The sequence below is a fragment of the Triticum aestivum genome, chromosome 1B, assembly GCF_018294505.1.
Source record: "Triticum aestivum cultivar Chinese Spring chromosome 1B, IWGSC CS RefSeq v2.1, whole genome shotgun sequence".
Taxonomy (NCBI): domain Eukaryota; kingdom Viridiplantae; phylum Streptophyta; class Magnoliopsida; order Poales; family Poaceae; genus Triticum; species Triticum aestivum.
The window spans coordinates 117024324-117037638 of NC_057795.1; the positions used below are offsets into that span (position 1 = coordinate 117024324).

Consider the following 13315-nt stretch of genomic DNA (forward strand, 5'->3'; position numbering starts at 1 on the left):
GAGAATTTTTGATGTGGAATGCTACCTAGCATAATTTTCAATGTAATTTTCTTTAATGTGGCATGAATGTTTAGATCCAAATGATTCAAGATAAAAGCTTATAAAACATAAAAATAATAATGCTTCAAAGCATACTAACAAATAATCATGTCCTATCAAAATAGCATAGCCAAAGAAAGCTTATCCCTACAAAATCATATAGTTAGGCCATGCTTCATTTTCATTACACAAAATACTCCCATCATGTACAACCCCGATGACGAGCCGAGCAATTGGTTCATACTTTTTAACGTGCTTCAGCTTTTTCAACTCTTACGCAATACATGAGCGCAAGCCATGGACATAGCACTATGGTGGTCTAATATGGTGGTTGTAAGTACAAAAAGTGGGAGAAGATAGTCTCACATTGTCACGCCCAATATGCGACCCTATCCAAAAGGAACTCGAAGGCCCCACCAAGGATAGACCCGCATATTGAAGCGCTTTTGCAAGGTGGATATCATTACATCAACATTACATAATAGATGGGGATACATACATAAGGCATACAATGCCACATGAATACAACATCACAATACATCAGAGCATCATCCAACTACGGATGAAACACAAACAGAAACTCAAATGACATCCACCCTGCTAGCCCAGGCTGCCGACCTGGAACCTATCCCTGATCGAAGAAGAAGCAGAAGAAGAACTCAACGCAAGCAAGCATCGCTCTCGCGTCATGATCATCGCATAACCTGCACCTGCAACTGTTGTTGTAGTAATCTGTGAGCCACGAGGACTCAGCAATCCCATTACCATGGGTATCAAGACTAGCAAAGCTTAAAGGGAAAGGAAGGGGTAAAGTGGTGAGGCTGCAGCAGCGACTAAGCATATATGGTGGCTAACATACGCAAATAAGAGCGACAAGAGAGCAAAAGGAACGGTCGTGAAACTAGCAATGACCAAGAAGTGATCCTGAACTCCTACTTACATCAAACATAACCCAAAAACTGTGTTCACTTCCCGGACTCCGCCGAGAAGAGACCATCACGGCTACACACGCAGTTGATGCGTTTTAATTCGGATCTGGTGTCAAGTTATCTACAACCGGACATTAGCAAATTCCCATCTGCCTATAACCGCAGGCACGACTTTCGAAAGATTATATCATGCAGGGGTGTCCCAACTTAGCCCATGACAAGCTCTCGCGATCAACGAAGGAATAGACCTTCTCCCAGGAAGACCCGATCAGACTCGGAATCCCGGTTTACAAGACATTTCGACAACGGTAAAACAAGACCAGCAAAGCCGCCCGATGCGCTGACAAATCCTGATAGGAGCTGCACATATCTCGTTCTCAGGGCACACTGGATGGGTCAGCCTACGAGTAAAACCAGACCTCGAGTTGCCCCGAGGTGGCCCCGCAGTCTGCTCGGTTCGGACCAACACTTAGACAAGCACTGGCCCGAGGGGCTAAAATAAAGATGACCCTCGGGTTGGCCGACCCAAGGGAAATGGATAGGTGGTGGTGAGGCAAATGGTAAAACCAAGGTTGGGCCTTGCTGGAGGAGTTTTATTCAAAGCGAACTATCAAGGGGGTCCCATAAATCACCCGACCGCGTAAGGAATGCAAAGTCCGGGAACATAACACCGGTATGACGAAAACTAGGGCGGCAAGAGTAGAACAAAAAACTAGGCAAGAGGCCAAGCCTTCACCCTTTACCAAGTATATAGATGCATTAATAATATAAGAGATATTGTGATATCCCAACCAAAATCCTGTCCACAATGGAGAAATCTTCAACTTCACCTACAACTAGCAACGCTATAAGATGGGCTGAGCAAAAGCAGTAACATAGCCAAACAATGGTTTGCATAGTAAAGGTGTCAAAGGTTAGAGGTTCATGGCAATATGGGATGGCTTGATAAACAGGTAATAGGTAGCGCAGCATAGCGATAGACCGAAGCAACTAGCATAGCAATGATAGTAGTGAGATCCAGGGTAGCGGTCATCTTGCCTGAAATCTCGCAAGGAAGAAGAACGAGTCCATGAAGAAGACGAAGCCACGAAGACGAACCAAGCGTAGACGAACGAATCCTCACGATCGCAACGAAACGGGAACTATCGAAAAGAAGCACACAACAAAGTAAACACACCACACATGAACAGGGCATGATGCACAACCAAACATGATGCATGACAAAGCTACACGAAGCTACTCATGGCAAGAGATGATGCAAACAAGAGCAACACATCGAGGCAAGTTTAAATGAGGCCGGGAACAACATATAACAATTTCGGTAAGTCCTCATATGCAAATTTCGAAATTGGTCCAGATCTGAATAAAACTTATGTTCAAGTTGTTAAACAGCAAGTTAAGATGCACAAAGATGATCTACATGAGATTCTAGTCAAGTTACATATAAAGTTCATTTAGTTCGGAGCTACGGCCTAGAAGATACTAGTAAACATGCACGTGCAACGCACGTATTATCATGGTTATGTTTTTATCAACCGTCGTAGGAAGAAAATATATCAATAAAATGAACAAAAATGTAAGTGAGGTAATAAAGACATTGAATAATTGTGGGAATAATCACAACTTCATCCAAAAAATTAGATCTCAACTTACAAAAAGTAAATGTGGACCATAAATAACCTTTACTTGCCAAAATAATAAAGAATGTACACAGTATCTTCTAGATACTAAAGTTGTTTCAAGAATGTACATATGTACATATTATCTTCCAGAAACTGAAGTTGTTTCTTTCTTTTAGGACCGACACTTGACATGTGCAACACTGAACAAAAGAGCCTCAAGGCTTGACATCTTCAAAAATTGTAAAGCTGGAGCAAATTAGAACATAACTTCTCATTATAAATTCATTTTCTAAGACATTTTCATGACCATGCCGTGTTTCACAAAGTTCCCCTGCCCAAAGGTGTGTAAGATGCATTTCAGTTGTCATGCTCTCTGGAAGACACTATTTTTCTCTATGGTGTGTTAGATGGATTGGCAAGCCCCTTTACAGAAATATAAAAGTGAATAAACCTGAATGTGAGAGTGGTCTTACCACACTTAACGAACTTTCAAGCCTCATCAGGAGCATTTGAAGCCAAATTAATGATCAGGCAATATAAAATCTTCAGAAAATAATACGATCGTAAAAAATATTGCAAGGCAGCCTTGTCGCAAAACTCTTATTACAGCTTGAAGAAATAAATGTTGAAGCGACCGTGATAATTTTTCTGACCTGGGAGTTTTTCTAGCACCATGAGGGAGCATCAGGAGGGAGTGGCACATTTTTTGATGAATTTGTGACACATTACCGTCACAGGAGAGAAGAGTTAATATATAATGAATGAATGTGACAAATAAGCATTACATATCCTATTGCATTTGACTGGAACCTGGGATCGCCAGAAACAAGTGGGGCCTGACCAGAAGCTGCACTTAGATACACATGATGTTAGATAGGAAAACTGTTGTAGAGATGAACCATAGCACATTCTAACGGAGAAACACATGTTTGTGATAATTGGTCCTGGTTAAGACAGTCTAGAGCTGCAACTCTCGTTTGCTGTCAGGATATATGACACTTCGCGTTGTATTCTGCTTTCTTCTCATCCGACATTGGCATACCATGATTGAACACTTTTCCTTTTAGGATCGTCCGTTTGATTATGTGGGATATTAGCACTACCATCCATAGTTGTGTTTGTTAGGTCCTTAAATGGGGTACATTCTCTTGATGTAAACAGGGGCACATTCATTTTTCTTCTCTTACTCATCTGCAGATAGAGAAGTACAAATGTCAAACAATATATAAAAGGTAAAGAGAGAGTGGTGAAGATCATTTATGCAGGGCAACATAGTCATGTGAACCAGATCCTGACTATTATGTACAAAGCATCACCAATTAGTTTCTTAAAAATAAAATAAAGATTGAGCATTAACCTCTATATGACTTGGGAGCAATGTACGTGTATATCTCACAGAATTCAAGGTGCGTAGTATAAAGAAAAGAGCCCGTGTATGCATGCTATACGTTGAGCCTGCCTGGGTGTCGGCGACCACACTTGCATATAGCGACGACCAGTCCTCGCCTATGATAACATGTGTGATTCTTTACCCGGGGCCGATAGGGTGGTAGAACATGAACATATTGATGACCGGATCACCAAATATAGTGGCAAATACTGTGACTGCCAAACACATCGTGGTTTTCACAATATTGTAGAAAACTGTAGCCACACACTCACGCACTTACAGGTGGGATCCATGACGTCACACCATTGCTTCCTCCTCATCGATGTCATCCTGATCGGTAGGGCCAGCTTCTTTCGCGGGTCGACTTGTCGATGGCGTGTGGACCTGCAACTCGATCGATGCCCGGCGTCGCGTTAGTGAGAGGTGAGAGCGTAACACAAACAAAGCCTAAGTCCTGTCCTCAAACAAGTCAATGAAAAATAATCCAATCCTTCTACTGCACAATCAGGTAAATCCCACATAAAGCATGCGCCTTGAGATGTATGACACATTACTGAATTTTGCATATATAGGGCGTACGTAAGTCAGCCTACCTCGGTAACTTGCTGCACACAAAGTATACTTTGCTGAATTTTGCATTTACCAAATATAATGAGCCTCACTAAATTAAGCAAACACATGTCAGTTCAAGAGACAGGCACGCTGCTAACTGACCAAATCAATTTGAATATAGCAAAATTCAGTACAACTCATATATCAAAGCAAGCGTACAACTGGTGTGGCCGTTCCCATGTGGGCGCAAGTGCGGCCTCGTTTGCCAGCCAGCGGCCGCCCTCGTGCGTTCACATCCTCACGGGGGCGGCAACTCCCGTACGTGTGCGGAGTTGAGGCAATGAGTGTGAGTTTTAGTGGCAACAGTAATATGCAGATGTCTAAATAAACGGTGACATAATGGTACCATGAGTCAGTTGATTCCAAGACATGTCTTAAACACGAAAGGCTTGCAAGTGCATGCTCTCTAATCTCTACCTCTACACGCAGCCATGTGAGGGCAGAAAAGATGTATGGATTAAGAGGGAGATGGGGTGGTTGGCCGTACCTGCACATCAAGTGAGTGGTGGGGATCGTGGAGCTGGGTCTCGCCTGGTGAACGGCCACTACACGCGTCACATGACGGTGGAGGAGCAGCCGCATGCTCGCCTGGATCCTGTTGGTGGTGCTGCTTGAGGCCAACAAGATCTAGCCTGCATAAGAGGAGAACCAAGGCCATCATATCGCGAGGCCTCTTCTTGGCTCGGATCCCATGGGCCGCCTCTTCGGGACGGCCGGGAGACGTCAGATCCATGCTGCCGTGTCGGCGTAGCAGCAGGCGAAGCTTGGGAGGGGTGTCGGCACACCGGTTAAGCACGGAGAGAGACGACGACGGGGAACTCATGGTCGTGCTCGTCCTCCTCTGGACACGGTTCTCGCCATGGAGGAGGCGGCCGGATGGGGCAGGGATGCCCCGGTGGATTTCCTGAGACCAAGATCTGGGAGGGTTAAATTTTGGGTTAGCGCTAATTTTGAGGTGGGATTGGGTGGGCAGTTAGCGGTAATTATGGGTGTGATTACGTGGTTGCCGATTGAACCTTTCTATTTTTTTTTGCTCGCTCGCTCGCAGAGTTTTCGTCCGGCACATTAAATTGCTAAACGTACTTTTTGGGATATTTAGTTGTTGTTTGACGGTTAGATTGGAATAAGTTAGCCTAATCGTGAGGCTGTGATTACTTGGTGTTGTTGTGTGTACGTTAAACGGGGTGCACTTAGAGAAGATAAAGTTTGCTTGTTTAATAGTAGCAGAGATGAGCAAAACAAGATCAACATGGCATTGATGCAAAATGCACCCAAACATCAAGCAAACACACCAAAATAAGGATGCAACATGATAATACGAAATTACATGCAATTCTAAGCAAGTTTCATATAGAGCACACTCAAAACGGAGCAACGGTTCAACACATGCACATGAAACAAGTTTAAAGGAGAAGCTGTCCAAAACAGCAACTAGGCATATTGCAAGCATCAAAACAACAAGCTACAGCACCCCAACATGATAACAAAAGGCATGGACATGATGAACAGGTAAAGCATTACAAAACATGAACACTGAGCTATTTCTAGAAATCACTAGAACATGCTCAAACACACATGGTAAGATTGCAAGTTATAACAATTTCAGACTTTGCAGAAAATAACATCACGATGCAATGTTCAGAGCTATCAAACAACATGTTACAGGAATTTAGCATGGCAAACAAAGGCATGGCATGAATCTACTAATTGCATAGAACAAGAGTCCCTTACTGACCATAAGCCAAAAAGGATCAGAAAATATGATGGCACCCATGTAAACATCGCAAGTTATTATACAGATTCAAACATGCCAGAAACAGAATTATGAAGGCATGTAGATGAGCTTGTGCAACTCACTACAGAGCATAACATGGCATGGCAAGGCAACCAACAGTAAGAAGACATATTTATGAAGCTAAACATGGCAAGAGCAAGCTCATAGGGTGCATGGAACACTAGGAACAACCATGGTAACAACTGAACATAATGTAAACAGGCTGACAGCAACATTTTCAAGCAACTTTGGAGCAAGATATGAACAAGCTACAGCAAGCTATAGTTGTAACCAGTGGCATGGATGGACAGAGGATGACATGTAGATCAAAACATGTTTATAGAACATCTCCAGATTATGCATAGAATGATTAGTAGCAACATGTTTATATAGCATCACGAAATAACAGATTCAGCCTAGCAAAACAGCAACATCATGTACCCTACTTAACAAGCTCGAATCACTCACCACAAGTCATTGCATGACAAGATAAGCATAGCATCATCAAGAAGACATGTTTATGTAACAAACCTGTTGGGGAACGTAGCAGAAATTCAAAAATTTTCCTACGTAACACCAAGATCTATCTATGGAGAGACCAGCAACGAGTAGAAAGAGAGTGCATCTACATACCCTTGTAGATCGCTAAGCGGAAGCGTTCAAGTGAACGGGGTTGATGGAGTCGTACTTGTCGTGATTCAGATCACCGATGATCAAGTGCCGAACGGACGGCACCTCCGCGTTCAACACACGTACAGCCCGATGACGTCTCCCACGCCTTGATCCAGCAAGGAGAGAGGGAGAGGTTGAGGAAGACTCCATCTAGCAGCAGCACAACGGCGTGGTGGTGATGGAGGAACGTGGCAATCCTGCAGGGCTTCGCCAAGCACCTACGGGAGAGGAGGAGGTGTCACGGGAGGGAGGGAGGCGCCAAGGGCTCAGGTATGGATGCCATCCCTCCCCTCCACTATATATAGGGGCAGGGGAGAAGGGGGGAGGCGCAGCCTTGCCCCTTACTCCAAGAAAGGGGTGCGGCCAAGAGGGGGGGAGGAGTCCATCCTCCCCAAGGCACCTCGGAGGTGCCTTCCCCCTTGAGGACTCTTCCCTCTAGGGTTCCCTAGGCACATGGGCCTCTTGGGGCTGGTGCCCTTGGCCCATGTAGGCCAAGGCGCACCCCCTACAGCCCATGTGGCCCCCCGGGGCAGGTGGCCCCACCCGGTGGGCCCCCGGGACCCTTCCGGTGGTCCCGGTGCAATACCGATGACCCCGAAACTTGTCCCGATGGCCGAAACAGGACTTCCTATATATAAATCTTTACCTCCGGACCATTCCGGAACTCCTCGTGACGTCCGGGATCTCATCCGGGACTCCGAACAATATTCGGTAACCACATACAAGCTTCCTTTATAACCCTAGCGTCATCGAACCTTAAGTGTGTAGACCCTACGGGTTCGGGAGACATGCAGACATGACCGAGACGTTCTCCAGTCAATAACCAACAGCGGGATCTGGATACCCATGTTGGCTCCCACATGTTCCACGATGATCTCATCGGATGAACCACGATGTCAAGGACTTAATCAATCCCGTATTCAATTCCCTTTGTCTAGCGGTATTTTACTTGCCCGAGATTCGATCGTCGGTATACCGATACCTTGTTCAATCTCGTTACCGGCAAGTCACTTTACTCGTTCCGTAACACATCATCCCATGATCAACTCCTTGGTCACATTGCGCATATGATGATGTCCTACCGAGTGGGCCCAGAGATACCTCTCCGTTTACACGGAGTGACAAATCCCTGTCTCGATTCGTGCCAACCCAACAGACACTTTCGGAGATACCTGTAATGCACCTTTATAGCCACCCAGTTACGTTGTGACGTTTGGTACACCCAAAGCATTCCTACGGTATCCGTGAGTTGCACAATCTCATGGTCTAAGGAAAAAATACTTGACATTGGCAAAGCTCTAGCAAATGAACTACACGATCTTTTGTGCTAGTCTTAGGATTGGGTCTTGTCCATCACATCATTCTCCTAATGATGTGATCCCGTTATCAACGACATCCAATGTCCATAGCCAGGAAACCATGACTATCTGTTGATCACAACGAGCTAGTCAACTAGAGGCTTACTAGGGACATATTGTGGTCTATGTATTCACACGTGTATTACGATTTCCGGATAATACAGTTATAGCATGAATAAAAGACAATTATCATGAACAAGGAAATATAATAATAATACTTTTATTATTGCCTCTAGGGCATATTTCCAACAGTCTCCCACTTGCACTAGAGTCAATAATCTAGTTCACATCGTCATGTGATTAACACTCACAGATCACATCGCCATGTGACTAATACCCAAGAGTTTACTAGAGTCAGTAGTCTAGTTCACATCACTATGTGATTAACACTCAATGAGTTTTATGTTTGATCATGTTGCTTGTGAGAGAGGTTTTAGTCAACGGGTCTGAACCTTTCAGATCCGTGTGTGTTTTACAATTCTCTATGTCATCTCCTAGATGCAGCTACCACGCTCTATTTGGAGCTAATCCAAATAACTGTTCTACTTGGAGCTATTCTAAATTGTTGCTCCATTATATGTATCCGGTATCTCTACTCAGAGCTATCCGGATAGGTGTTAAGCTTGCATCGACGTAACCCTTTACGACGAACTCTTTTACCACCTCCATAATCGAGAAAATTCCTTAGTCCACTAGTTACTAAGGATAACTTTGACCGCTGTCCTGTGATCCATTCATGGATCACTCTTGTACCCCTTGACTGACTCATGGCAAGGCACACTTCAGGTGCGGTACACAGCATAGCATACTGAAGAGCCTACGTCTTAAGCATAGGGGACGATCTTCGTCCTTTCTCTCTATTCTGCCGTGGTCGAGCTTTAAGTCTTAACTTCGTACCTTACAACTCAGGCAAGAACTCCTTCTTTGACTGGTCCATCTTGAACACCTTCAAGATCATGTCCAGGTATGTGCTCATTTGAAAGTACCATTAAGCGTTTTGATCTATCCTTATAGATCTTGATGCTCAATGCTCAAGTAGCTTAATCCAGGTTTTCTATTGAAAAACACATTTCAAATAACCCTATACGCTTTCCAGAAATTCTACATCATTTCTGATCATCAATATGTCAACAACATATACTCATCAGAAATTCTAAAGTGCTCCCACTCACTTCTTTGGAAATACAAGTTTCTCATAAACTTTGTACAAACCCAAAATCTTTGATCATCATCAAAGCATACATTCCAACTCCGAGATGCTCACTCCAGTCCTTAGAAGGATTCCTGGAGCTTTGCATACTTATTAGCATCTTTCGGGATTGACAAAACCTTTCGGTTGTATCACATACAACCTTTCCTCAATAAAATCATCGAGGAAACAATGTTTTGACATCCTATCTGCAAGATTTCATAAATAATGCAGTAATCGCTAATATAATTCCAACAGACTCTTAGCATCGCTACGAGTGAGAAAATCTCATCGTAGTCAACTCCTTGAACTTGTCGGAAAACATCTTAACGACAAGTCGAGCTTTCTTAATGGTGACATTTACCATCATTGTCCGTCTTCCTTTTGAAATCCATCTGTACTCATTAGCCTTACGACCATCGAGCCGTTCTGCCAAAGTCTACACTTTGTTTTCATACATGGATCCTCTCTCGGATTTTATGGCCTCAAGCCATTTATCGGAATCCGGGCCCACCATCGCTTCTCCATAGCTTGTAGGTTCATTGTTGTCTAGCAACATGACTTCCAAGACAGGATTACCGTACCACTCTAAAGTAGTACGTGTCCTTGTCGTCCTACGAGGTTTGGTAGTGACTTGATCTGAAGTTTCATGATCAATATCATAAGCTTCCACTTCAATTGGTGTAGGTGCCACAGGAACAACTTCCTGTGCCCTGCCACACACTAGTTGAAGAGACGGTTCAATAACCTCATCAAGTCTCCACCATCCTCCCACTCAACTCTTTCGAGAGAAACCTTTCCTCGAGAAAGGACCCGATTCAAGAAACAATCCATATTGCTTTCGGATCTGAATTAGGAGGTATACCCAACTGTTTTGGGTGTCCTATGAAGATGCATTTTATCCGCTTTGGGTTCGAGCTTAATCCTGAAACTTTTTCACATAAGCGTCGCAGCCCCAAACCTTTAAGAAACGACAACTTAGGTTTCTCTAAACCATAATTCATGCGGTGTCATCTCAACGGAATTACGTGGTGCCCTATTTAAAGTGAATGTGGTTGTCTCTAATGCCTAACCCATGAACAATAGTGGTAATTCGATAAGAGACATCATGGTACGCACCATATCCAATAGGGTGCAACTATGATGTTCGGACACACCATCACACTATGGTGTTCCAGGCGGTATTAATTGCAAAACAATTTCCACAATGTCTTAATTGTGTGCCAAAACTCGTAACTCAGATATTCATCTCTATGATCATATCATAGACATTTTATCCTCTTGTCACAATGATCTTTTACTTCACTCTGAAATTACTTGAACCATTCAATAATTCAGACTTGTGTTTCATCAAGTAAATATTCTCAACATCTACTCGAATCATCTGTGAAGTAAGAACATAACGATATTCACTGCATGCCTCAGCACTTATTGGACTGCACACATCAAAATGTGTTACTTCCAACAAGTTGCTATCTTGTTCCATCTTATTGAAACCGAGGCTTTTCAGTCATCTTGCCTATGTGGTATGATTTGCATATCTCAAGTGATTCAAAATCAAGTGAGTCCGAACGGTCCATTTGCATGGAGTTTCTTCATGCATATACACCAATAGACATGGTTCGCATGTCTTAAACTTTTCAAAACGAGTGAGTCCAAAGATCCATCAACATGGAGCTTCTTCATGCGTTTTATACCATTATGACTTACATGGCAGTGCCACAAGTAAGTGGTACTATCATTACTATCTTATATCTTTTGGCATGAACATGTGTATCACTACGATCGAGATTCAATAAACCATTCATTTTAGGTGTAAGACCATTGAAGTTATTATTCAAATAAACAGAGTAACCATTATTCTCCTTAAATGAATAACCGTATTGCGATAGACATAATCCAATCATGTCTATGCTCAACGCAAACACCAATCTCGATGGTAGAGGGAGCGTGTGATGCTTGATCATATCAACGTTGGAAATACTTCCAACACATATCGTCATCTCATGTTTAGCTAGTCTCTGTTTATTCCGTAGCTTTTATTTCGAGTTACTAATACTTAGCAACCGAACCGGTATCTAATACCCTGGTGCTACTAGGAGTACTAGTAAAGTACACATCAACACAATGTATATCCAATGTACTTTTATCGACCTTGCCAGCCTTCTTATCTACCAAGTATCTAGGGTAATTCTGCTCCAGCGGCTATTCCCTTTATCACAGAAGCACTTAGTCTCGGGTTTGGGTTCAACCTCGGGTTTCTTCACTGGTGCAGCAGCTGATTTGCCGTTTCATGAAGTATCCCTTCTTGCCCTTGCCCTTCTTGAAACTAGTGGTTTCACCAACCATCAACAATTGATGCTCCTTCTTGATTTCTACTTTCGCGGTGTCAAACATCGCGAATACCTCAAGGATCATCATATCTATCCCTGATATGTTATAGTTCATCACGAAGCTCTAGCAGCTTGGTGGCAATGACTTTGGAGAAACATCACTATCTCATCTGGAAGATCAACTCCCACTCGATTCAAGTGATTGTTGCACTCAGACAATCTGAGCACAAGCTCAACGATTGAGCTTTTCTCCCTTAGTTTGCAGGCTAAGAAAATCGTCGGAGGTCTTATACCTCTTGACATGGGCACGAGCCTGAAATCCCAATTTCAGCCCTCGAAACATCTCATATGTTCCGCGACATTTGGAAAAACGTCTTTGGTGCCTCTACTTAAACCATTTAACTGAACTATCATGTAGTTATCAAAACGTGTATGTCCGATGTTCACAACATCCACAAACGACGTTTGGGGTTCAGCACACTGAGCGGTGCATTAAGGACATAAGCTTTCTACTGTCTGCATAATTGCTACTTTCAACTTTCAACTATATTTTCTCTAGGAACATATCTAAAATAGTAGAACTAAAGCGCGAGCTACGACATAATTTGCAAAAGGTCTTTTGACTATGTTCAGGATAATTAAGCTCATCTTATGAACTCCCACTCAGATAGACATCCCTCTAGTCATCTAAGTGATTACATGATCCGAGTCAACTAGGCCGTGTCCGATCATCACGTGAGACGGACTAGTCATCATCGGTGAACATCTTCATGTTGATCGTATCTATCATACGACTCATGCTCGACCTTTCGGTCTCCGTGTTCCGAGGCCATGTCTGCACATGCTAGGCTCGTCAAGTTAACCCTAAGTGTTTTCGCTGTGTAAAACTGTCTTACACCCGTTGTATGTGAACTTAAGAATCCATCACACCCGATCATCACGTGGTGCTTAGAAGCGACGAACTGTAGCAACGGTGCACAGTTAGGGGAGAACACTTCTTGAAATTTTGTAAGGGATCATCTTATTTACTACCGTCGTCCTAAGTAAACAAGATGCATAAACATGATAAACATCACATGCAATCAAATAGTGACATGATATGGCCAATATCATTTTGCTCCTTTTGATCTTCATCTTCGGGGCTCCATGATCATCATCGTCACCGGCACGACACCATGATCTCCATCATCATGATCTCCATCATCGTGTCTTCATGAAGTTGTCACGCCAACGACTACTTCTACTTCTATGACTAACGCGTTTAGCAATAAAGTAAAGTAGTTTACATGGCGTTCTTCAATGACACGCAGGTCATACAATAAATAAAGACAACTCCTATGGCTCCTGCCGGTTGTCATACTCATCGACATGCAAGTCGTGAATCCTATTAAAAGAAC

At 43.3% G+C, this 13315-nt stretch overlaps 1 long non-coding RNA gene across 1 annotated transcript; it reads right to left on the reverse strand.

The window, feature by feature from the left end:
* Positions 1 to 2270: 2270 nt before the first annotated feature.
* Positions 2271 to 5497, reverse strand: LOC123087886 (uncharacterized). Its single transcript, XR_006441561.1, has 3 exons — positions 5080 to 5497; positions 4261 to 4364; positions 2271 to 3781 (listed from the first exon to the last, which is right to left on the reverse strand). It is a non-coding gene; the product is annotated as an uncharacterized lncRNA (long non-coding RNA).
* Between the last annotated feature and the right edge of the window lie 7818 nt (positions 5498 to 13315).